Source organism: Macrobrachium rosenbergii, chromosome 11 (assembly GCF_040412425.1).
Source record: "Macrobrachium rosenbergii isolate ZJJX-2024 chromosome 11, ASM4041242v1, whole genome shotgun sequence".
NCBI classification, from domain to species: Eukaryota; Metazoa; Arthropoda; class Malacostraca; order Decapoda; family Palaemonidae; genus Macrobrachium; species Macrobrachium rosenbergii.
In genome coordinates, this window is record NC_089751.1 from 48093635 (window position 1) to 48121609 (window position 27975).

General features: G+C 36.3%; 2 protein-coding genes across 2 annotated transcripts in view; one reads left to right on the plus strand and one right to left on the minus strand.

Annotated features, from left to right (window-relative positions):
- Positions 1–27975, minus strand: part of LOC136843427 (INO80 complex subunit C) — a 277576-nt gene that overhangs the window by 211547 nt on the left and 38054 nt on the right. The window lies entirely within an intron of this gene.
- The window catches only part of LOC136843425 (uncharacterized), a 38844-nt gene continuing 25037 nt past the window's right edge, over positions 14169–27975 (plus strand). The window contains exon 1 of the mRNA XM_067111872.1: positions 14169–14275. The gene's annotated coding sequence lies outside the window, so the exon portion shown is untranslated. The remainder of the gene's footprint in view (positions 14276–27975) is intronic.

Consider the following 27975-nt stretch of genomic DNA (forward strand, 5'->3'; position numbering starts at 1 on the left):
TTAATAGTCTGGGAAAGGAAACATGCTCGCTAATAATGTATATATATATATATATATATATATATATATATATATATATATATATATATATATATATATATATATATATATATACATACCATCTAAACCTCAGCCATAAAAGATCTACAATTACAGAACCAAATATACCAACAACTGCATTATATATATGAACGGATTGAGTGAGTGAATGAGTGAGTGGGTGTTTGTGTTTCATAAAGTTGGACATATATACCTGGCAAGGGGGTTACATACTAAATGACTAAAACTAGTACCATGTTCTGACGGAGAATTAGGCGTTCACTTCTGAAAAAAGTAATGCAACTGAAAAAGGAGAAACTACAATGCAAAACAACATCTGCGATGGTTGGCCCTCAACGACCTGTCTGTGGGGAACGTTGTGTTATTTTGGTGGAATTGCGTCAGGCTGTACGAAAGCACTCTTGTGTGAAATGAGATGATCAAAATAAGTCATTTTGGGGCCTCATAATTCAAATTCGACCAGAGGAAGATACATAAGAACTCTGACTGCAACCATAATCATTACAAAGATTTATTAATGAAATTGATGCAAACAATAAGATCGTCAAAGCTTATAATATAAAGAATTTCCAAGGGCGCCTTTTGGCATATTTATTTACATAAGCTTCTTGCTTATGTCCAAATAGCTTGATCAATGATTTGCAGGTACAGTATAAATTACAACTCTCTTTTAACATACATACCAAAGAGGTGTATTTAAGAACTCTCGGATTTATTTTACGGTAAAATATTTCACTTTTTCACAGACCACAAGTCTTTACGCAAATGAGCAAGGGGCAGATTGTCTTACTTTAACTTTCTTTCCTTATATCTTCAGCTGAAAACTCTTACTGACAGTCAACAGACTATAAACCAAAGAGGACTGCAAAGGGAAATCAACCTGCAGAGAGAGAGAGAGAGAGAGAGAGGCAAGTTATAAGAAAAAGTGACAAACAAATAAATACGAGGGAATAAGAAATAAACCGATACACCTGATAATCAGCAGAGACCAGGAATAAATTTGCTCCCCGCTTCAATATTTAAAGATCAAAAGACTTCACAACTACACTAGGCAAACTATTCCACATTTTGGCTGTAGCCTAGATAAAATTCGTGGCAAACTGAGTAGAATACAACTTGACACGTTTGCTACGGTGAAGACTTTTAATGGGCCCTTAGTCCTATAGCGACTCAGTACGTCACAGAAAACTTGATCTTTTTCGCTAATGCGCAGATTTACATTTTACAGAATGCTGCGTATTTTTTTCTACTACTTACTGTAACTTCGATAAGAACAAACTACAGCCAACGCGTCACAGATGACCGTGTGTTTCCCGCCAATGCACTGGCTATCCTACGTAACTTCAATAGGCTTATACGGGATCTACACCAACCTGAGAGGATTACGTCTAACAAGGACGACCAGTTTATCAGGGAAGATGGCGAACTCTTTGCCCATGCGCAATTATCCCACATCGACTGTAAAAGGATTATGCAAGCATTTCATTGAGGATGAAGTGTTTTTCAACGGGACAACCATTTCATGAAAGGTCGTGAAGTTTTTGCCACTGCATAAATTATCCTACATCAGTTTGAAAAATGATTACGGCAAGCATTTCATAGAAAACTGTCTTCTTCGCCAATGCCCAATACAGGTTTTACGCCTTCAACCTGACAGGAGAGCTGCTAGTATATTTCACAGAAGCTGTATTTCTAGCCAACGCGCATATCATTCAACGCCAACCCCACCTAATTATGGCAAGCAATTTATATAAAAGATCGTGCCTTTCCCGCCACTGCGCAGGCGCTGACTATCCTTCGCCAACCTTGAAGGGGTAACGGCAGCCACTGGAGTGAGATGGAACATGACCGAACCGCTAAAACCACAGGATCTCGAACCATTCTGTTATCGAATCCGGTGCCTTGAGGATCGGGCGGCGACGCGAACGAACCAGATTTACCATTTCAAAAACTTACAAAAAATAAAAAGTTGGTTTAATAGGTATAAGTTGAATGACATTAACTGAAATGATTCTGCATAAAACAGCATTTTCCAGTGGCTATCAGCATTAAGAAAAGAAGCGAACTTCTAGGCCCAATGTGACTTTTGGGAGCGAGTGAATTCAGCTAAGGGTTTTGCCAGCGAGAATTAACTTGTAAAAGCAAAATACACTACTTGGCAAGTGGAATCACTATTCTACTTAAGGTAAGTTAAATAAACTACTGTGTACAAGTTAAATAATGCTTTTTAGGCAATTAAATAAACTACTTTAAGATGGATGCATACATAACTTAGGGGAATCTGGATAAGCTACTCCAGGCTTGGGAAAAAGCCAAGCAAGGAGATGTCAGTCAACAGCAAAAGGTAAAACTCTGGATAAACTACTAAAGGTGTGCTACAAACATCCAAGGTAACTTCCCCCTTGTAAGTTATTTAATCAAATAAACCATGCATAATTACACTATAACCGTTATGTATTTTGTTAATAACAAAAAGAACACTGATAGCACAAAAAAACTGGTACCTTCTCTCTATTCAACTGCTGGCATGTATAAATGAACACAAAACTCGAGATTCAAAGAAAAAAAAAAAAATTAATAAAAATCTGTTCCAATTATAGTTTAGTTTCAATAACTTGAAAGGGACAGAATATCTAATTTCTTGCATGTTAAATTATTTTTCGCATTATTTTGAAACCACATAAATCTGGTATTCTACAGGCACGGTTGGAGGGGACCACCCGCCTCAATTCGCCAAAATCAGGTATTGTCAGCAATTGACATTAACTACAAATGTATTAGAACATGTGTGTGTGTGTGTGTGTAGATAGGCCATGTAACCCGGTATATATATAATTATATTCGTAAACCTATACTGACATGATATGCATTGCTAGGCCATACCTACATTCAGAAAAAAAAAATACTCAAATTACTATTGCGCAGTAGGAGTAGTTGAAAATAAAAGGGCATTCAGAGCTAATATAAAATGTTTGAAAACGGTAAAATGGGTACCAATGATGCCAGGATGGTGTTGATATGTGGAGAGAATGGAAGATGAATGACTGATGAAAAGTGGCCAAAAAATATGAAATGGCAAACTATTCAGGATGATAGGGAGTCCAAGGAAATGATGACGTAACATTAAAGTAGGAAACAGTACTCTGATAATCTTGAAACTTTTTTTGTGCAGACTGATGAATCGAACAACAAACTCTCTCTCTCTCTCAAGCCACCCTCTTATAAGAGATGGAATTTTTATTAACCAACATGCTATGTAATTTGGCAAAACCCAGCTGATATAATTGCTCATACATATAATCATCAAGAGCAGGAACCTTATCTCCTATCAGGGAGTGACTTCAGGGAAAAAAGGATAATAAGACAACGGTATTCACTGCAGCCAGCTCATTCTGACAATGCAGGTTCCAGGATGCAACGCCATAAAAAATAACCTTGCAACTTTGCATGATAGGGTGATTAAATAGCTTAAGTAAAATGTATAACATCCCTCTGTCTCTACAGCATCCGGAGTTTCAGAAGAACGCAACTGATCTCAGTGAAATGACACTTTGACAAATGCAGCCAACCTGGAAGAAGGTAAAGATACTGGTCCCTGCCTTTCAGATAACTTGTTCACTATACTTCAACAAAACAATGAAACATCTTTGTTCATATATGTAGAATATACTAGTCACTCTTTACCAGATACGAATGTAGTATTTATCAGTCACAGTGCCCTCTCTGACTTCTCGATTTTTCGACATTTCTGAGACGCTTGTCGCTACTAAGCCTAGATCTTAATGAAGATAAATGAGGTTATTCTGATGCCCGGCCGAGACTCGATCTCGGGTCCGGGTATCAAAACGAGGTAACGTTAACTACCTCCCCACGGAGAAAGGTATAGTTCTGTTCCTGCTCATGCACACTTATATATGTCAAATTCAGATACATTTACTAGGGCTGGAATAGACCCACCTTCACCGTCATGGCCAAGTATTTATTCGTTTATTGCGCCTTATATTATATATGTATATGTATATACATATACTGTATGTGTATGTGTATATATATATGTATGTGTATATATATGTACATACATATATGTGTGTAGAATCTAGTGGTCATGTTCATTTTCAACGCAAGTCATATTCAAAATTTGATGAAAACTTCTGAGAAATTTTCGGTGACTTGCAGTTCAGGATCTTAAAACCTTTGTCATGGTAATACGTGGACCTTGTCCTCTTTAAATGTCTGAAAAACTTTTTCTATTCAATAAGGCTGATGATCATCAATGGACTTCAGGTATTTGGAAGAACTTGAAAAAGATATTAAACGAATCATTCAATAAATTACTCCATAAGCATTGCAAAAGCAAATTGGTTGAGATAAAATTATGGAACAAGTTTTTCATACATAACACCTTCCCCCACAAAAAAGCTACACCTCTTTCCCCAACAATTCTATGATATTCTCGGATATTTGTTTGTTTGCTCAGCTGCTCGTTTTGTTGCAGGTGATCCATTTCAAGCAATTCTTCAAGCCATGAAAACTTCAGACGATCCTGCAGAAAAAGGATTTCTTCGTCGGCAACAGTACAGGAAAATCAAAAATTACAATTCGACTGGTGCCGTGGAGAACTAAATTAGAAAGCAGAATCAGTAAGACTTGCGATTACATCACTTTCGTACTCCTCTCTATATACTGTACATGCATACATACACACACACACACACACACACACACACACATATATATATATATATATATATATATATATATATATATATATATATATATATATATATATATATATACACACAATTAAATATATATATATATATATAATATAGTATATACTTATATATATATATATAAATATATTATATATATGTATATATATATTTTTATCATACATAGACTAGTGTATGGATACACACACACACACACACACACACACACACACACACACACATATATATATATATATATATATATATATATATATATATATATATATATATATATATATACACATATATATATGTGTGTGTGTATCCATACACTAGTCTGTGTATCACAAATACATACATTTAAACATAATTATACAAAATAAATACACAGCGATCGTTTTTATTCTGTTCCATTAAAACGCTTTCAATGCTGCTACGACTACTTATGCTATTAATTGTGCTGCAGATAATAATAATAATAATAATAATAATAATAATAATAATAATAATAATAATAAAAGTTAAGATTTTACTATCATTTTATTAATATAAGCATTGGGAATTAAATCCATGTTGAAGGTATAGGAATTATGCATTGTCTTCTTTAGTACAGAGATTTTTTAGGACTTCAGAAATTGTTGATCGAGTATCATGAATCTGGAGAGAGAGAGAGAGAGAGAGAGAACGTTGTACTTGCAGAGAGCAGAAGAGAAAGAATTGTGGGGAGGTTACGATATTAATTTTATATGAAAGAATTGTGGGGAGGTCACGATATTAATTTTATGATTTTATAAATGGATGAAATGGCACATAAAAAATAAAAGACTACAGGCCTCTCAAAGCTATAATTACATATAACAAGAGAATGATTCGGGAAGCGGTCCTTGGGATCCTTATGAGGCCACCTTAACTGGGCCGAGAGCAGATAAAGGAAGTTACCATATTTCAAACCGGGAGTGCAAGGTATAAAAAACAGACTAATTATCTGACAGGTCAGATTTTACATTCGCAATTATTTTCGTTCCTTCCGGTGCCCTTAGAATGTTACACATAATCCAAACCGACATTATCAACTCTACGGCGTCTTAACACGACGTTTAAAATTCCATATTACCGAAGCAATTTCAATCCAAGAAACTTTTGATGTCATGTTTTGAATTCGTCACTTTTATAGATGCTGCTATAGAATACTCGTATAATAATAGGATGATATTCATCAACTCCAACGCATTCACAATATGCTAAACGATGAAAAAAGGATGAGTTGTAGGCTGAGTACTGCCCATGTACCGAAAACCGGAGGCTCAATAAACTTAATTAAAAAGTATAAATTAAACAGCTCCATTAGCAATTAAGATTCTTACTTTACCAATATAACATCTCACTCAGATATTTGCGTCTCAAGTCGGTCTATGCACCCTTCACTCAGTAACACAGTATTAGCAATATCTTATAATATACAGTAAAAAGTCTTCAGTGGATTTACCGTAATTCTTTTAGTTTTCTGTGAAAGAAAACTATTGGGTCAGCTTTGTCTGTCCGTTCGCACTTTTTTCTGTCCGCCCTCAGATCTTAAAAACTACTGTGGTTGGAGGGCTGCAAATTGGTGTGTTGATCATCCACCCTCCAATCATCAAACATACCAAATTGCAGCCCTCAAGCTTCAGTAGTTTTGATTTTATTGAAGGTTACAGTTAGCCATAATCGTGCTTATGGCAACGATATAAGATAGGCCACCACCGGTCCGTGGCTAAAGTTTCATGGGCCGTGGCTTATACAGCATTATACCGAGACCAACGAAAGATAGATCTATTTTCGGTGGCCTTGATCATGCGCTGTAGCGGCTGTACAGGAAATCGATTGCGCCGAAGAAACTTCAGCGCATTTTTTGTTTATTTTAACCTTGCCTCACAATTATAGTCGTCCAGATCCTTACTAATTAGTGACTTCAGCTTAACTGGTAATTATTGAATAACCCATGAAAGCAGAGAACGCCACGTCAAACGCGTCTTTGATGATTGCCCAACTTTCAACAAACAACGTATATCAGGTATCGGGAGCAAATCCCCCAAAAGAAAATGTCAGAGAAACTAAGAGAATCTTCAACATTCTCAGTTTGTCCAATTATCGAATTTTCAAGGGATTAACAGGTATTAAGTAAGATCTAATAATCATTGAGAATAAACCCTTCGGACCAACACTGTGAGAGATGAGAATTTAAAGCAGTCGTCTGAATAATAATAATAATAATAATAATAATAATAATAATAATAATAATAATAATAATAATAATAATAATAATAATAATAATGTGAGTCACTAAAATGGTGAAGAAATCCACAATGGTGTCATGTGTAAATATATATTAATAATATATGCTGTATATATATGCATATATATATATATATATATATATATATATATATATATATATATATATATATATATATATATATATATATATATAAAGCAAGAACTTTCCAGAACCTGCTCGAAAGCTCTCGATTTAAATATATTTTGAATATCTATATACACTGAAACCATCGTAAATTTCTTCCCAATAATAATAATAACAATAATAATAATAATAATCTTCACTGCTAAGCAGCGGAAATAAATGGCCCTGCCCCTGTTTTCTGCAATTCACCTCCTGCCTTTTAAAATAAGGCGAGACTGTCGCTTCCTTCACCAAATGACTTTTCTTCCTTCGCAGAAATCCTAAAGGATACTCGAGTGTCCATGTTGCCGGACTTGCCATGTTAATTTAAATCCCTGCCTCCGGTTTCTGCTCTTGGGAAAATCCTAACGAGTGTTATGACACATCCTGAGCAGACGCCGTTTCCGCCCTCTCATTTATCCAGCTGGGTGATCTTGACTTATTGACGTGCATTTTTCCCCACAACATTAACACTTCGTTACAAGAAAGGATGGCAATGTGTACATCGAAACAAGAATCAGCGTTTTACACATACGTATACATACACACATACTTCTTCTTCTTCTTTTAACGTGCTTTTATTCCCATTTTTGTATGGGGTAAGCACGATGCCTTCTTTTGAAGGACTTTTGATTTGGCTTTGGGGTAGACCTGTAGTCTCGATCGGCTGCCCTGCCTGACATCGCTTAGACCCCGGTAGCGTATGTTTCATGTATCATACCCGACCCAACGCCCTTTCTTTCCAGCAGCGAGAAGTTGTTGCGCGGGTAGGGCGAGAGTTCGAGACGTGTGAGATGTTTGTTATTGTTTTTTTTTTTTAGAAGGTGTTGTAGTGGCTTTGTTTTGTGTGTGTATTTAGTCTGTAACACCCATTTGCTTTTTAAGCAAACCTATCCGTTGATTACATATATAATCCCGGGATGTCTACACGGATAGCAAAGTGTCTGCCTCTCTGATCAGTCGGCTGCGGATTTGAACCGCGCCACAGACCTCTAAGCCCAAAGCTGCTGCTGTAACCAACTGAGCCATTGAGGCTCCATGTATACATACACACATACATATATATATATATACTGCATATATATAATGTGTGTGTATATATATATATATATATATATATATATATATATATATATATATATATATATATATATATATATATATATATATATATATATATATATATATAGCCTCGATGGCTCAGTCGGTAGAGCAGCTGCCTAGGACTTCGTGAGAGGTCCGTGGCGCAGGTTCAAATCCGAAGCCGACTGGTCAGAGTAGGCGGACACTTTGCTATCCGTGTAGACACCCCGGGATTACGTATGTAATCGACAGATAGGTTTGCTGAAAGCAAATGGGTGTTACACACTAATACACACATAAACAAAGCCACCCCAACATCCTCTAAAAACATAACAGACACCTCACACGTCTCGAACTGTCGACCTAACCGCCTAGTTCTCCTCGCTGCTGAGAGAAAGGGAGCTGGGGATTGGTACGATACACGTACACATCGTTACCGGGGTCTAAGCAATGTCAGTCAGGGCAGCCGATCGAGGCTTCGGCCTACCCCAACGCCAAATTAAAAGTCCTACCCCATATAAAAAATGGGAAAAAGCACGTTAAAACGAAGAAGAAGAATATATATATATATATATATATATATATATATATATATATATATATATATATATATATATATATATATAGTCTCAGTAATTGGGTGGCTACTTGAAATCTTAGCTTAATGATAAATAATATTGCCAAGACCAGGAAGAACATTCTTTATTGTACAAGCGTTCGAGGTATAAAACCTCATCATCAGGCTGAAAAAACCGACAAGGATGAGAATCAATAAAATTACAATAAAATTAATTGTCATAATAAATCTTCAGCAAAAATACTAACGAAATATATAAAATGAACAAGTAAATACAAACTAAAAGGATGAGACGTAAAATAACGAAAAATTAAAAACACAAACATAAAAATATGAAAATAAAACTAAAGTGAAATGTAAACAAACTACCACTCACAAAGTAAAATATTTAACGACCTAATTGAGTACCTACTATGAAATTACACGATAGCTAGTTGAATACCAGACGAGTTGTTGTTCAATTCCGGCTTCATCTTTTTAATAGTCAGCGACTCTGAAATTAAAAGGTCCAGTCTATTTGAACAAAAAGACAGTACCCGAAAATCCAGGTCAGTGAAAGGATGGTCCTGTGCTAAACTGTGTTCTCTAATGGCAGAAAAGGGTGGTTTGGAAAGGGGAAACCTAGTTCTAATAGAAAGACCTCTGTTCCAAAATTCTGTGTCTGAGCCAGCGGGAACTAGATCCCACGTATCGCAGACCACACTGCGAACAAGTGAACAAGTAAACGACACAGGAATTAAGGTCCACAGGCAGAGTAGGCTTCTCTCTCAAAAGTGAACTTATTGTAAAAGGATTACAGAAAACAAACCGGAAACAGATTTGAGGGAAACAATGCTTAAGTATTTCTTGTAACTTTTTTCGGACCATATAGCTACTATGACCAAGGTAAGGCAATTTAATGTACTTTACATCTTTACTAGCAGTATACTGTACACCGGTCTGGGACAAAACTTTTCATTTAAAAAATTTTCAGAACTTTGTAAAATACAAAAATGGGATATGAGTTTTCAGAAAAATAATTCTGGAGGAAAACCATATCTTGATGAAAAAAAAATTTTTTAAATGAAAAGTTTTGTCCCAGACCGGTGTACAGTACTGCTAGTAAAGATGTAAAGTACATTAAATTGCCTTACCTTGGTCATAGTAGCTATATGGTCCGAAAAAGTTACAAGAAATACTTAAGCATTGTTTCCTCAAATCTGTTTCCGGTTTGTTTTCTGTAATCCTTTTACAATAAGTTCACTTTTGAGAGAGAAGCCTACTCTGCCTGTGGACCTTAATTCCTGTGTCGTTTACTTGTTCACTTGTTCGCAGTGTGGTCTGATACGTGGGATCTAGTTCCCGCTGGCTCAGACACAGAATTTTGGAACAGAGGTCTTTCTATTAGAACTAGGTTTCCTTTCCAAACCACCCTTTTCTGCCATTAGAGAACACAGTTTAGCACAGGACCATCCTTTCACTGACTTGGATTTTCGGGTACTGTCTTTTTGTTCAAATAGACTGGACCTTTTAATTTCAGAGTCGCTGACTATTAAAAAGATGAAGCCGGAATTGAACAACTCGTCTGGTATTCAACTTGCTATCGTGTAATTTCATAGTAGGTACTCAATTAGGTCGTTAAATGTTTTTTACTTTGTGAGTGGTAGTTTGTTTACATTTCACTTTAGTTTTATTTTCATATTTTTATGTTTGTGTTTTTAATTTATCGTTATTTTACGTCTCACCCTTTTAGTTTGTATTTACTTGTTCATTTTATATATTTCGTTAGTATTTTTGCTGAAGATTTATTATGACAATTAATTTTATTGTAATTTTATTGATTCTCATCCTTGTCGGTTTTTTCAGCCTGATGATGAGGTTTTATACCTCGAAAGCTTGTACAATAAAGAATGTTCTTCCTGGTCTTGGCAATATTATTTATCATTAAGCTAAGTATATATATATATATATATATATATATATATATATATATATATATATATATATATATATATATATATATATATATATTTGTATGAGTGTGTGTGTGTGTGTACATTCCTATGCATAAGGAATTTTGCCAATTTTGCTTGAAAGAACAGGCAGAGAACTTTGCAACTGTAAAATAACGTCTTTATTTCAACCCGTGTGGAACCAAGGAAGTGAAACCTACGCTTAATTACGTTCCCTCGCTCCCATTTCAAACACCAGAGTATTAATCTAAAGACATAATCATCGACCGCCCGAATAAAACAAAGGCAAGAGCAAGTGGCGACTGACATAGTCTTCCTATCTCGTATTTCGTCCAGAGGCAGAACGCGAATTTTTGGGACTGTTGTCATTTCGACGGTGCGACACTTTGCAACGACACTTTGCAAAAAAACACTTCGCAACGACATTCCGCAACGATCAGTCTTAGTGCAGCGAAAAGAATGTAGACCACACGCAGACGGATTCACTTAAACGATGCGGTGGAAATGCTAACAAACTCGCTTTTCCCAGAAACGGACACGCGATTGATGAGCTCTGGAGGCACAAGCAAATTCTAATACGACCTCTAAAAATAACGATGTGCAACCTCAGCTCCCGTTTATCCTTCTTTCTTTATCTTCCGCATTTTTCTCGTCGCCTGCTTTCATCAGAAATAAATAAATATATAAACGTAAAATAAAAGAATTGAAGAGTGGTCTCACACCCCGTCCGCTCTTTCGTTGCTAGCCAGGATGAAACCAGTCTGAACTGCAATTTCCTTACAAAGGATAATCAGACTATCATACCTAAGATAGTGCACTATCCGGTAGGTGAGACGTTAAACCAGTTTCCACCACATGTAAACTTCTTAACTCAAATAGTGACGCCAGTTCAACCACCTATCAAAAATGAAAGACCAACGCTAAATCTAAAAGCTTTCATCATGTTCAACATTTTGGTAATTACAAATTATTCAAGAGTAGGTCTATATAGTTACCCATCGACTTAAAAAGTTCAGAGAACTCTCCGCGCCCTGGATTAACTTTACGATACATTGATTTACATTAAAAACAGAGAAACTTTCACCACCAAATATCGGACCGTGTTGTCCTAGGTCATCAACGCCGGGGGCTGCAAGTATTTCGAAACTTGCAAGGACAACTAGTTAATCAAGATTTTACTTATCCATTCGCTTACTCGCCAAAAAAAAATGTTTACGCTCCACCCGTTTAACCTTTTTTATTTTTTACCAATGTCAAGGTCAATGGTCAAACCTATTTTTTTGGGGGGGGAGGTGAGAACTTTAAACATTTCCCAACTCTGCAAGATAATAGCTTCGTTTTCAACTAATTTTCCCACTTTTAAGAAAATATCCTTATATCTTTGAAATTGTCATTTTCCTTGATGAAGGAAAACATTATTGCTGTTTCCCAGCTTTTTAGTTTTCTGTTAAGGAAAACTATTGTGCCGGTTTTTTCTGTATGTCCGCACTTTTTCTGTCCGCCCTCAGATCTTAAAAACAACTGAGGCTAGAGGGCTGCAAATTGGTATGTTGATCATCCAACCTCCAATCATCGAACATACCAAATTGCAGCCCTCTAGCCTCAATAGTTTTTATTTTATTTAAGGTTAAAGTTAGCCATAATCGTGCTTCTGGCAACGGTATAGGATAGGCCACCACAGGGCCGTGGTTAAAGTTTCATGGGCCACTGCTCATACAGCATTATACTGAGACCGCCGAAATAGATGTATTTTTTACTTTTTTTCTAGCAAGGCAATGCTTTTGCTTCCAAAATTATTCATTTTTCCCTTTTCGAAATCCGAGCCACTCCCACGGGGTGATTAGTTTCACTAGGTTGTAATTAAAGGCTCCATCATCAAGGTAATACTGATTTAAATTATTCGCAAATAATTTGGAGTTTGGCTCATTTTAAACTCAACTATGTTTGATTTTTTAAATCACATTGCTAATTGCTGCTAAATCTAGTGTATAAAAGTATATATATATATATATATATATATATATATATATATATATATATATATATATATATATATATTTATAATATATATATATTTGAACACGTGCACACACACACACACACAAATACAAATATAATATATATATATATATATATATATATATATATATATATATATATATATATATTTTGTGTGTGTGCATGAATGTTTACAGATAGACAGACAGACAGATAAGTAGATAGCTAGCAGAATCTCCTCAACTAAACGAAACTGACATACATTGCAACTTAAAATCTCAAAATAAGTTATAAAGATTATAACCTAACCTACCGTCCGGTGGCAACTACCTGTCCTGCTTAGCATATTTCTTTACTCACCTTACCCAACTGCATGATATTATTCAAATCTCTGTAAGGATGGCGTATGAGCTCTGAGGCGGTTGGATTTCCCGTGAAGGGCATGGCATGGGTATGCCTTGGATGGAGGGAGGGGGTGGTCTTCGTGGATGGGTAGGTGGAGCTGAGAGCGGGGGGGTGGGGGGGAGTGGCAGTCAGGAGCCAGCCAGCGAACATGGCTGTTGACTGATGCTGTTCCATGATAACCGGCTCCTGGTATGCTGTCATTTACTTGTTGTGTTCTCCTATTTCAAATTCGACAGACACCGTTAATCACCTTTCCCTCGTTAATTCGTGTTACCAAAACTCCCATTTTTATTCTTTTGCTGATATCTTTAACAAATAGCTGTTGATTACACTACACGAGGGAACTTTCACAAAGTCCTCGCATTTAAATTCCATCGGTATAACCTTCAGAATCCATTCATCCTTACGCACACACACACGAGAAGAGAAACTGAGATAATATATTAAAACTGTCAGATTCGATTACAACAACATATCAGTAACGTGTTCTAGTCAGAGAGCGTAAAATCAGTTTCGTAAATCACAATTAAATTTTATTTATTTTTTTCTTACAGTATGTGATTTTTAAAAAAATGTTTCTCCCGGTTTCTCGTTGAATAAGCTATGTACGTTAGTTGAAAATCAAATTTCATAATTATTATTAATTTATATTATTAGTTTCCAATGCCCCACGCAATTATACAATAAAAGTTGAACAATAGTGTAATTGTAATAGGAGGTTGCTTCAAATGCAGAGCGCATTAGCAATAATTGTTTGGTTCATCATTCGCTGGTATATTATTATGAAAAATCAAACATTTTCAAATCTCTTGTAGGAGCAAGAAATATTTTAAGTAATGAAAGAAAAGTAAAGACGGGTACATGCTGCAATGAGACAGGTCAACTGGCAGCGTGTGGCAACTTTCCCGCATCCTATAAAACCGAGGCAGCTGAGCCGCGGCGCCAGTGTCAAGTGAACCTCTGCAAAGGTGAAAAGGGAGTCGACTCCCGTGCAGCTTTGTGGTCTAAGTGGATACCTTTCGTGTGGAATATCTTTGCAGGAATTTGAAAGGTTGGTGTGAAAATTACACTTTTTCTTGTAACAGCAGCGATTAGTGACAAGTGCCATCCCGGGATTAGTGATAAAAACTTACCAGAGAGGAGGATTTAAGAAAAGAAGTGATACCTGACCTATTACTGGTTAAATATTAGCTTAGTGCCTTTATATTTTCGATAAGTGTGTAAGAGTGTCATGTCTGAATGAGTTGAATTAACCTCTCTCTCTCTCTCTCTCTCTCTCTCTCTCTCTCTCTCTCTCTCTCTCTCTCTCTCTCTCTCTGCTTTTGGGGAGTGAGGCTAATTTTTGCATTCTGTGGTAAGAATTTCCTTCACTGCCTTCCCATACATTCTACGCAATTTTGTAATATTCTGGAGATTGGGGTACTTAAAAAATAGTGAATTTAAATTCAGTGAAGTGATTTGAATATTGTAAACCGAACTCTGAGATCAGAGACCTGTGTCACCTGACATCTGATAGGCCTTTCAAACAATGTAACGGCGCGTCCATTATACAGCAATTTTAATGATAAGTTTTAAAAAAAATCGCTAAGCGCATACAACTAGCCCCGAATATGTCTTCTTAAGCAATCAACATCTCTGCATTATAAAAAGCAGTTGGTCATGATACTGGAGGGTTGTGCTTAACAGATATTGAGCAAAATGCATTTTTGCATGCAGAATGCACTGATGCATAAAAGAATGGAAACATGTAGTATTAATTCTTAAATTTTGAGCATTATCATTAAGTGATGATGCAACATTAGATCTGTGTATATATATATATATATATATATATATATATATATATATATATATATATATATATATATATATAATAATAATAATAAACATATACAGTACATATATGTATATCGACACGTTCCATTAAAATACACCGATCCTCCATGGACTTGCGCAGTGAATTAGTTACTTGACAGTTAGACGACTATGTGTCGAGGGGCCTGGGGCTGGCAACTTCATCCCATAATTATCGCCGAAACCGGAAGGGTAACACTTTCCGGAGTCATGCCATCATATTATTTTATTTTTTATTATTATTATTATTATTATTATTATTATTATTATTATTATTATTCAAAAAAGCAAACGAAGGTAATAATTGTCAAGTGTAATTAAATATGAATAACACGAGAATCAAATCAATCATAAAGGTGTATATATATATACATATGTACTTATTATATATAATACACATACACATACACACACACACACACACACACACACACACACACACACACACATATATATATATATATATATATATATATATATATATATATATATATATATATATATATATATATAAATACATGTTCCTTGATTTTTCTCAATTCTTGACGGCCAGTCAAAAAAATTTTTTATACCATTCTATACACTCTAAAAAGAATGAAGAATATCTATATTTTCTATCTACATACTTACCTATCAATCAATCTAACGTAGTGTACATGCAGTTAGAGGACTGCTTTAAAATTAAATCCGGTTTTCTGTCACTGCTTTCCTCTAATAAATTCATAAAATTTAGTTTTCTTAAATTTGTTTTTTTATTTTTCCGCTGCCAAATATAATTCCTGTGCGAATATTTTCTCTCCACGAAAAGTACATAATAATAATAATAATAATAATAATAATAATAATAATAATAATAATAATAATAATAATATATAAATAAAACGCAACAAGAAGATTTCGAACCCCTAAAATGAGGAATTCCAAGTTCGGATTTCTCGCCTCCGATCGTTTGCTTATCATCTCGTTGTGTCGTCACTATTACGTCAGGCGGACGTCATCCCTACTTGCCAGAGACTGCCATGTCAAATATATTTCGGGGATATCTAGATTTGTAAATTTTTTTGCCGAGTTTTTGTTTAATGGTCACTTCATTAGGCATGTAGGAACGTAGGGAAACTGAGGTGTGGTTTGACATTTTAAAATGGGATATTGTTTGAGTCAATAAGATTAAGAACCCACGAAAATCCCCACGAAATGCAATCGCTTGCAGCTTCACGTAAACCTGTTCATCTCAAGCGCTTGGAAAACCCTTGATTACCCGTGACGTCACTGGTTATTACGCGGGGAACTTAACAGAGAGAGAGAGAGAGAAAGAGAGAGAGATACTGATTGCAGGTAGTCAAGATAGTAATAATATAGTAACCCAATGATTCAGAAAGGCTCTTAGCTCCGTTCGGTTGCCAATTCGTTGCCGGAAGAAAGGTCACTCGCGTAACCTGACCTCATATGCCAGGTCACGCAATGTTGTGACAGGAAGGTTACACAGATAGGTGAAAAAAAAAAATAATTTTTTTTAAGGCTTTAACTTGATTTTTTGTTTTGCGATTTGAAATTTTCTATCACGAAAACCTTTCCAGAATCAGAGAGAGAGAGAGAGAGAGAGAGAGAGAGAGAGAGAGAGAGAGAATTAGCCATTTCTCATATCTCAACTACTACTATCTCAGCTTCATTTCTCATTGCTAGTATTAACGTAATTTCTTGGCAATCACAGGACCTGTGATAAGACAGCTTTGAAAAAGGATTTCCAGGCTTCCTTCCTTCATGAATGATCTCACTTAACTTCAATAAATGCCTCAAATTAATGCAAGTAACACACAATGCATTTTTTTTCTAGAAAGAGTAGGTTAAATAATTAAAAATATTAATATAGTTAGATATATGTGAATGCAGTATTTGTATAAATAGCGATCATTTAACTGTAAAACGTTTAGGGTAAAGATTGCTAACTTTCAACAATGTGGAAAAAAATCAATACAGTAAAATAGAGGAATAAATATCGTCCATTTCTTCGTAAAACATTTAAGGTGAAGATTGTTAGCGCCCAACGAGGTAAAACAGAATATCAATTCTGTATATCACTTTTAGTTCTAGAGAGTCGTACAGTCTCGAAAAAAAAAAAAAAATAAAGAATCGATTGTACAGGTCTAAGTGCATGTTCCTAGTTTTTCATAAAGCTGTCTTTAAAAAAAATTTTTTAAACTTGTTTATACCGAACTCTTACCCGTGACCTTCGCATTGACTATCTCGTCTTCGGAACTTCTACGAAACCTTCGGCTCTTATTAGAAGGTTTAATATTTCCAAATATTTTTTTTTTAAAGAATTGTGTAACTCGGTTTAAACGTCGACCAAACTTTCGGGTCAGAGATTTTGAAATCAACCGTATATTAACTGTTTATTTTTTTTTTCTTGGGGGTGGGTTAGTTAATGAATAGTTATGTATTGGTTAATAATAATAATAATGATGATGAATTCCATGAAACAGAAAAGACCACTCTGTTTAATGAAGTTTGTTTGAGAGAGGGTCTTCTTCTAAATAATAATAATAATAATAATAATAATGTTTTACAATGTTATCAATATCATGAAATTTTATTTAATAATAATACTAATAATAATAATAATTATTATTATTATTATTTTCATTGTTTTCATTATTATTATTATTATTATTATTATTATTATTATTATTATTTCCACACTGGATTGGAATCACAGGATAAGGACTGGGGAATACGTAATGTCAGTAAATACATATACTGTGCTGAGATTCCGAGAAGTAATTACTGTAGTAAGCTTCTAATTAAAACATCGAAATCAAGGTTTTCCACACTAATCCGAGAAGGGAAACTGACCTAAAAATGACTGAGTTGAATAAAATATAAATTAACAGAACCCAACCAAGACTACGAAAGAGCGAGTCTTAGAGTTATGTCTGTGGCCTAGTCCAACCTACCTTTACTTGAGGCAAGGTCGTGAGTTGCCACCTACCGCCTGGAGAACACCTTCATCAGCGGAAATCATTCCTGACCAATCGTAAGCGACACCACTCTCTATTGCCATGGCTAAAAGTCGATATCTTTTCTTACTTAAAATATTTTTTATCGTCTAAATAAAAAAATGTATCACTGTTGTGCTTCTTCTAGTAGCGTGGCAAGTTACAAATGCTAAACTGACCTACGAAATGTACTGGTCAACAAATATAACCAGCATATTTTTCTTGGAAAAAAGTGTCCTGCATCGTGGCAACATTCCAACCGACTACGTCATCATCACTGAGGAAGTGATTGCCGTCAGTCATTCCGGACTGAGGTGTCATTGCCAGTTAATGAAGTTAATTTTCAGAAACTTAACTTGGAACTTTTTGAGCACTTAAGTGACAAAATATCGCATATTACCTACCAAGCTTATATTAGAGTTAAGTATGTTTTTGCCGTCAGGAGAAATCCAGTAATTACGAAGTTTTAAACACCTGCCGCGTTGCCTCTATCTGTCAATCTATCTATCTCCAAGAATATAACTTGCTGGCCTCTACGCGGAGTTTTTTCATTCCTTTTTTGGTCGCTGCACTTGAACTATGCATAGTTGTCTTCATAGCATCACGAACTAATTTCCTGGTGTCTTCGTAAGTAATTGAAAATAAAAGATAAAGAATGAAAATATTTAGTTTTTCCGTTTAGATATATTCAGTTTAAAATTAAGTAAGTGTCAAAACTTAAGACACCAGAGAACCTGCCCTGGTTACCTTACTTTACCTTTCACCTAGAATGACCGTCGATATTAAGTAAATAATAAATAAACCGATTAAAAAAGAAAGTCCCAAAATCGCCCTCGTGTTTCACTTTCAAAGATTAAATGTTCGTGTTGACAGGCTACGACTGAAAGCGAAAACCAGCGGTCTGCCTAGGGCTAGAGCTCACCCGTCCAAAATGAAACGGAACTGAACGAACATAAATGAAAGTTATTTTAAAGACCTCATTGGGCATTTCCGTTGATCTGCAATAACTGGCAGCGGATACGTTGCAAGCAACGTTCGGAAATGGAAGCAGTGGCGGGATATCTACTTTGCTTTCGCAAAAGCAATCGAATCTTTGGTACAATAATATAATCGTGTATGCTAAAGCCCTCTTCGTTGTATGTACTGTTATTTTGAAAAAGCTACAAATACCATGAAGTATATGAGAGTTTTCCATTCTTTCGCTCGTCTACCTCCTTCCTTTACAGATTTTCTTCTACTCATTATCATTGTGTTGGGGAGGGGGACGTTTACGGGCTTTTTATCTTGCCTGGATAAAGTCTCTCTCTCTCTCTCTCTCTCTCTCTCTCTCTCTCTCTCTCTCTGAGGGGTTACGGGCTTTTCATCTCGCAAGGATAAAGTCTCTCTCTCTATCTCTCTCTCTCTCTCTGTGTGAGAAGTTACGGGCTTTTTATCTCGCCTGGATAAACTCCCTTAACGGCACTTTAATCGCAGCTTCGAAAGGGTAGGAAAGATGGGAATCTTCGCAACTGATTATGCAAATACCTTTCCCAAAATTGGTACAGGGTGGGTAGGCGAAGAATGTCAACACCCCTCGTGGCCCCCCTTCCCCCCTCCCATGGGTTCCCCCAAAAAGATACCACTCCCGCAAGGTGTACACCAAGACCCAGAATCGTCAACCTTGAGTGTACATTCAGCCTCCTAAACTGGGCGTGTAGCGATGCTGCAGTGTTTGCGTCAATGTTTTTTTTTTTTTTTTTTGTGGAAGGGGTGCAAGCTTTTTTTCGTTGTTGGCCTCACTCAATGCTACGGGGCCCTGCTCTGTTGTCATATACTATATACTGTACATATACATATATACATATATACACACACACATATATATATATATATATATATATATATATATATATATATATATATATATATATATATATATATATTATATATGTATATATACATATATATATATATATATATATATATATATATATATATAGTTATATACATTATATATCTTATATATATTATACACATATATAATTATATATATATATATATATATATATATATATATATATATATATATATAGTTATATACATTATATATCTTATATATATTATACACATATATAATTATATATATATATATATAAATATATATATATATATATATACATATATATATTATTCATGTATTATACATATATATAAATATATATGATATATATCTATCATTTAACTATAGATTTCACCTTGTCACATTACGGTAGTTTCGCATCCAATAGCAAGACGAGAAAGGCCCAGGTTCTCTAGAGGCAAGAGCCCGTGACAACACATGGTTATCTTAATCTGACAACAACAAACAAGTGCCAGAAGTGAAAATACCGGGAGCTGAATGAATAGTTATGCATAATTGACCTTTTAACTCCAGATTTCTATAATTTATAAATCGTTATCTTTAAAATCCACCTTCGCCAATGTTTATTAGCCGATCTTAATATATCAAAAACCAAAATGTACAAGTCAGTTGATCTACAGGGACAAATAAGCTTTTGTATACATTTCTAAAAAAAAATGTCATAAATTTCCATTTAATTAATTTATGTATTGACGCTTGAAATTCTAAATTTAACAGCAAACTAAGAGCGACAGGTTTTAAAATATGCTTGATTTTTTATGAAAAAAAAAAAAAAAAAAGAATTTATAATAAGAAAAATTGCGTCTTAAAAGACTCATTTTATAAGTCCTATTGTATATTCAAACTAACTGTTCAAGTTTAAATAATTTAAAGTAAAAAAAAAAAAAGACCAATCAAGTTTCCGAAGCCGAGCATAATTCGATTTCAGAAGTCCTAAAACCATTCTCGCAAGAGATGTTCGAAAATTCCCAAACTTGAGATGATGACATTTGGTGACAGGATGTTAGTACAGTGGATGTTCTTGGATCGAACGAGACGAACCAGGGACCTGGAAACATTCTCTGGTCCTTGGGCATCAAGAAGAACCCTATCCCCCTCTGACGCAAGAAGTTGCCCAGGTCTTGGATTCTCCTCCCGAAGAACTGGAGGTCTGGGAAGCGGTTGAAACTGGTTGCAGTGGCCTCTGAAGGTTTCCGACGCTCGTTTTGCAATGGCATTCGCTGATTCAGCATCCCAATAGAGCCCATTCGTGCCTATTTCTGAACACTAAATTTTATACATTAATTATCTGTGGACGAAAGACTTGTTCTGTAAAATATGAATTACAAAGTAGCTTTGGGCCATCATCCAAGTCACTTCCAATCTAAATTGGGAAACGAAGAATTAAATCAACACGGAAGACAAACCTAGTTTCTCCATGCGAGTAAACACGTAGGTCGAGACCTCAGCCAATCTCCTTACAAGAATCTTGAATGTCAAGGTCACCCTTCTAGGGAAAGGAAAAAAATTCCCACGTGAATGTTTACCGCCAAGGTGTCCTAAGCTTTTTGTCCGTATAGCCGAGCATCTTCTGTTACTGACACTTTTCATTTGCTTTCGCTATTCTTTCCGAAAAAGGGACAATCTTTCTGCTGATGTTCCTCTCTGAGGCATCTGTCTTTCCTTCGAGATGTCTCCTTAATAATATGGGTCTTTATGAAATTGTCCTCGTAATTCCCCCAAAAATATTTAAATGGCAGATCGTCAAAATAAAAGTCTTCGGCGAAAATTTTTGCAACCTGACCGAAGTTGAACGACCAACGGCCATGCTAATGTAGGGCATTAAAACCAGGTAGCCATGCCGAAGCCACGGGTCCAGTCACTCGCTGGACACGAGGTAGTTCACCCTGGTGCGTTTACAGAAGCCCCAGAGAGAGAGAGGTCTCCAGAACAACCAGCAGTAGGAGCCTGGCCACGACGGGAGTGCTTCCATGTTTAGAGATCTGGGCGTAACTTATGCTTGCCAAGTTTTCTTCACTTGATTTGTGATATCTGTTTTTTTTTTTTTTTTTTTTTTTTTACACTGCAGCCAAATATAGGTGCAGGTAACCCGTCGCTCATGAACTAGGCTGAAGGCACATTGAAGTAAGTTAAAATCTGGTCTGACGCAAATGCGTGTTACTACCTATAATTATTGTATACTGGAGATTTCGGTTAACATCACAATCACCTCTCTCTCTCTCTCTCTCTCTCTCTCTCTCTCTCTCTCTCTCTCTCTCTCTCTCTCCGCCATCCAAGCTTCACTTGATTAGCTGTCAACTATGACTTTTCCAGACTCTAGAACAGTGGTGTTTCTCTCATATCCTTTGAGTAACATTAGCCCTCTCTCTCTCTCTCTCTCTCTCTCTCTCTCTCTCTCTCCGCCATCCAAGCTTCACTTGATTAGCTGTCAACTATGACTTTTTCCAGACTCTAGAACAGTGGTGTTTCTCTCATATCCTTTGAGTAACATTAGCCCGCTCTCTCTCTCTCTCTCTCTCTCTCTCTCTCTCTCTCTCTCTCTCTCTCTCTCTCTCTCTCTCTCTCTCTCTCTCTCTCTCTCTCTCTCTCAAGTCTTAGATTAAGCCTTCTTGAGTTCCAGTGGTAATAATATGAAGTACAGAATCAACAATAACGATAAAATTGAAGGAAAAAAGAGACTTTTACAACCGGAGAAAAATAAATGACAAAGTTGGATTTCATTCCAACAAAAATGCATATAAATATACTAGTTTGTCAGCTTTCTTTCCTCCACAAAAACTATACTGTCTCTTAACGGTTGTCTGTCGTTCTATTGGTTAACGAGTAAGCGAGTAATAACTATTCTGGCTTCAGAATTACGGAAGTGAGTGAAGTCTGGGAACAGATGGACGGACATCTGAAATGCATTTAGGCTCCAATAAAGACATCATAAAGCATGTGGTTTCACGTCTGATCCATTCTCTCTCTCTCTCTCTCTCTCTCTCTCTCTCTCTCTCTCTCTCTCTCTCTCTCTCTCTCTCGTGGCCCTCTGGCGCAGAGATCATGCACTTGGCTCACGACCTGATGAACCAACGTTCGATTCAAAAACCAGCCGAGGAATAATAGCATGGGGGCGTTCCCTTAAAACCTAATGCGCCTCTGTTAAACTGAGCAGTGAATTATGTGCTTTGCTGTTAATAGGCTGCTGAGGGTCGTATGAGGGGCAAAGACACAGACAGACAGAGAGCAAGATATATATATATATATATATATATATATATATATATATATATATATATATATATATATATATTGCATCATATATTGTGTTCATTCTGTCAAAACAAAAGGTAGTTTTTATATTTGCTCCCCCTCGAGTCCGGCAACAACATTTTTTTTTAAAGAAAATTTATGCAACAATGCAAACCGAATTTCATTTATAAATTTAGTCATTTGTTTATGTATTTTTTCTTTTCTAATAAGCGATCTCTTCTTTCTGTATTTCCTATTACCTTCCGTTACTTCCCTGGAAGCTTGAATTTCAAGTCAATGGCCTCTGTGGGTTTGTTCCATATGAATAGGGTTCGTCTTCTGAATAATAATAATAATAATAATAATAATAATAATAATAATAATAATAATAATAATAATAATAATAATTTTGCTACTCAATCATTTCATCGCCGTTAAGAAAGCAATGCAACAATTATCCGATAACGTTCATCTGTCTACAAAAATGTTATTTTATGCTACTGCAATTAGTACTTATGAAGATTTGACTCTTGCCAGGACGGGGGAATCGAACGATTTTCATTTGGTTTACAAACAAACAAACAAACAAAATGCACACTAGAGCAAAAGGGATTGTGAACTGAAGTTTATTTACTGACGCTCATACCGGAAGAATTTCAAAGGCCTTCAGGTGATACTAGAACAGCAGATGGTTCTGTCCTTTTATTTGTTCACTGGACGTATTATTTTTCATACTGCTTTAACAATAATTTGTTTTTTCCACAGTAAAATAATAAATAAATCAGTGACTAAGAAGTCTGCGAAATTGGTATCACTCCTGGAATTTAGTACACCCGATTTCAGAAACACCCCTTGGCCTTGTTCCATATAAGGTTTATCGTCTGAATAATAATAATAATAATAATAATAATAATAATAATAAATAATAATAATAATAATAATAATAATAATAATTAACGAGCGTTAAAAAAAAGACATCTTCAAAGCGCAAGAATACAGGAATAGAAAGTGACGTCATTTGACCCACGAGGAAAAGAAACAAGGTCATTTCCGCTGTCATGCTGGACAGTTTCCTCTTTCTACGCTGACTCAATAAGGCTTTATGTGTGTGTGTGTGTGTGTGTGTGTGTGTGTGTGTGTGTGTGTGTGTGTGTGTGTGTATGATCAAGTTTGATGAAATAATGAAAGTCTTCGTCTCAATATATAACTTGTTACTCCAAGTGACTTTTGGACACTGGCCACTTGATAAGATTTATCAATAAATTTGACGGGTTTCATTCAGCATTTGTCCGAATGGGCCCTATTCTGGCCTGGTGGGTGGGGGAAGGGTGACGTCGTTTTGCCAGTGTAATGCCCACTCTTTGTCCTTTAACTTTCCTTCTTAAATCTTACCTATAAGAATATTTAACGTAGAGAGAAGGTTGATCTTTCAGTGAAAATTTGGTAATGTTTCTCCCGCAACACGACTCCATATTTTTCTTTGTTTAGCAATCCATTTCTCCACCCTCTCTCTCTCTCGTTTAGCAACCACGGCAACACCCAACCTCTATCTCTGTCACTTAACCACCCGGTGGCACCACCCTCTCTCTCTCTCTCTCTCTCTCTCTCTCTCTCTCTCTCTCTCTCTCTCTCTCCCTCCTAACCTGTGACCTGATTCTCCTTTGTATGGGAAAGAAGTCGAGAACTCGTGACCTTTCACCTGATCTGGGTGTTCATGATCCACTTATGGGACTATCGGCAGATTTATAAAGCAACGATTTCGCGCATGACGAAATCTGTGGAGAACACTAGTTGCTCTTGAAGATTCGGATCGTGAGAGAGAGAGAGAGAGAGAGAGAGAGAGAGAGAGAGAGAGAGAGAGAGAGAGAGATTCTGACAGATTTGGTTACATCTGAGTAAGTTGGTTCTTGGTATGGCCAAGGCTAGCATGCTGCATCCACCAGGTGTATGAGAGAGAGAGAGAGAGAGAGAGAGAGAGAGAGAGAGAGAGAGAGAGAGAGAGAGAGAGAGAGAGAGACTTTCCCAAGAGCTTTTAATCAGGTTAGACAAGGAGGAAATGGTGTAGGCTAATTGCCCTCATATAAAGGAGAAATGAATACAGAGGAGAGAGAAAGCGAGTTCAGCAAGGTGATGTTATAAGCCTTATGAATGAGTAGTATTGCAGCTGAATTACATATATAAAAAATAACAAAGAACTCGTCAATTCGTTGAATACATGTACAGCGAGTGATCTCATTAGCGTTATTATAATTATTAGTGAATCATTTTCACTTCCGACAAGGTTACTATGATGGGCTAGTGTGTTTGTTTGTCATCAAGGTTACGTGTGAATTTTTAAAAAAAAAAATTTTTGGGGCGAGGGTGGGCCTCAAGACTGGCAACAGGTGACGACCTTTGGGTGAGACATGAATGTAACTTAGGGAGATGTGACATTTTTAGGGTGTGCAATACAGTAGTGCTGTTTATTTAAAAAAAAAAAAAAAAAAAACAGCATAGTGAAGTCTTGTTGGGGGAATAAGGAGAGAGAGAGAGAGAGAGAGAGAGAGAGAGAGAGAGAGAGAGAGAGAGAGAGAACGGTATGAAACTTCGAAAATTAATGAGTCAACCGCCGGCATTGGCCTAACGCGCTGCTATGGCCCAGGACCGACTTAGGCCTAATACGAAAGCCCCCACAACGTAGCTGTGTGCTTTCGACTATGTGGTTCCCTTCTTGCTTACCCAACCTGACTCCTTTGTTCTCGCCTCCGTCATTTTGTTTGTTTGTGAGTGTTAATTTCTAGTCACTGGCTGAATTACCATTACTGAATTTACTATTTAACATCACGGAATTTACTATAAAGTGAATGTGCACAGACGAATGTACTACAATTACATACTTAATTTGTCGATTCTTCAAGACTGCAATGCCATTTATGCACCAAGTAACGAATATCTGATTTTACAGCCAAACCTAAAAAGTGACTTAACAGTAACTGAAGGTAAATTTTTAAGTAATAACACATTCTCTCGCCCTCTGCTACCAGTTCCGACAAGATTGATGTACTTCCACGACGTAACTGTAAGGAGATATGAAGTCTAGCCATAAGGCGTTTAACAAGGGAAATGACTGTACCATGACTTAACAACTCCCTCTTTCCCGTATTATAAGGAATGAAATCTGATGACACCGACCAGATTAAAGAGTAGAAGGGAAGGCGTCGGTGACGGTGGAAGATGTAAGGGTGGAAGAAGGGGAGTGTGGGAGGGGGGTTGGGGAGGGATTCCATGTAAGCGTGAGTCAGTATTTGGGCGGGAATCCGAAAGTGGCTGAGGGTCCCTAGAGGACTCTTTAGGGGCGGGTGGTGGTGTCTCAGGAGGACGTAGGTACAGTTGGGAAGAAAGGCAGCTTTATAGGGTCGAGGACTTTTAGGGGCAGATGATACGTTGCGCTCTTTAGGAAATTGTGAAAGCCTCAGGTAGATTCCGAACTTGAATTTCAAAACGGAACGTCTTTGGGGGGGAAGTCAAACACAGTTAAGCATAATTAAAACTCCTTTCATTTGTCGTGTCACTAAAACGAAAATGCTTGCTATTTACACTTTTATTTTTATAACGAACTGCCTCGTTTCTCGTCCGGGGAAGTGCGGGCTGAAACATCTGTTCCCAGGAACGGTAATCAAAAAGCTTGGTTTTTCATTTCACGGTTAATGTGTGACAGTATTCATTGCTTCATATAATTATGGTTCTGTTGGTTGTCATGCCATTTCCTTTCCACTCACACACCCACACCACACAAGCACTTATTGTTGCTGACTTCGTGCCCGTTTCGTCAAAGTCAAGTTTAAAATTAAAGTTTGTAATTTAATTCTCAATTAATATTAGCCGCGATAACTTCTTTACTTTTGTTGCGATTTGAAACATTTATTTCTACTCGAACAGATTTCAGTTTTGTCAAACAATTTTAGTCACGTTGGGACTTATGTCAGAAAAAAAGGGTGTAAAAAGAACCCCCTTTTTTTTTCTTTAGGTAACATTTGAAACATACTTTCTCCTAATTTGATTCATATAAGCGACGACTATTCTTAATTATTCAAAGCCACAAAGACAATTCCTTTCCTTTAATAACTTGCACATGACGCAAAAACAACATATACGGTATTAACGACGTACGTTCCATTAAAACGTTGCATAAAAACATGATTTGGCAATGTGTGTCTAGTTGCCATATCGTGATTTCACGTAACATTTTGCCTGAAAAGTAACTCTTGCAGAAACGACCATTTGTTGCTTACCTACACACGATACATTCTTGCTTTCGAATGGCGAGCTTGCAACACACTTGGTACCAATATGTTAACATTCCTCGTGCTTCGTTTTAAAGCACTCATAAAGAGGGTACAGCTCCCTTTTGATACGTTTCAAAAAGCACGCTTTCATACAGTACAGTTCTTGGTGTAGGCACAGTAGGGTGTGTTGAGAAAATACATAACATTATATTCATAAAATAGTGTCTACTCGCCTCTCTCTCTCTCTCTTTCTTTCGCTTCGTTTCTCACCCCAGGAGTAACGGCGTCTCAAACCTTACGTCATTACTGCAGACAGACAAAAAAATAATAATAATAATAACAGAAACCGTAGCGTGTAGGCAAGACGCGCGAAATTCCCCCTTCGTTCTCCACACAAAGGAGAAATGGCGCGAAGGTCACTCGAAGGAAGTGATAGTAACAGATGGTGGGTGAATGATTCCATGCCATCACGTGTTAAAAAGCTGTAGGTTTTAATATCTCTCTC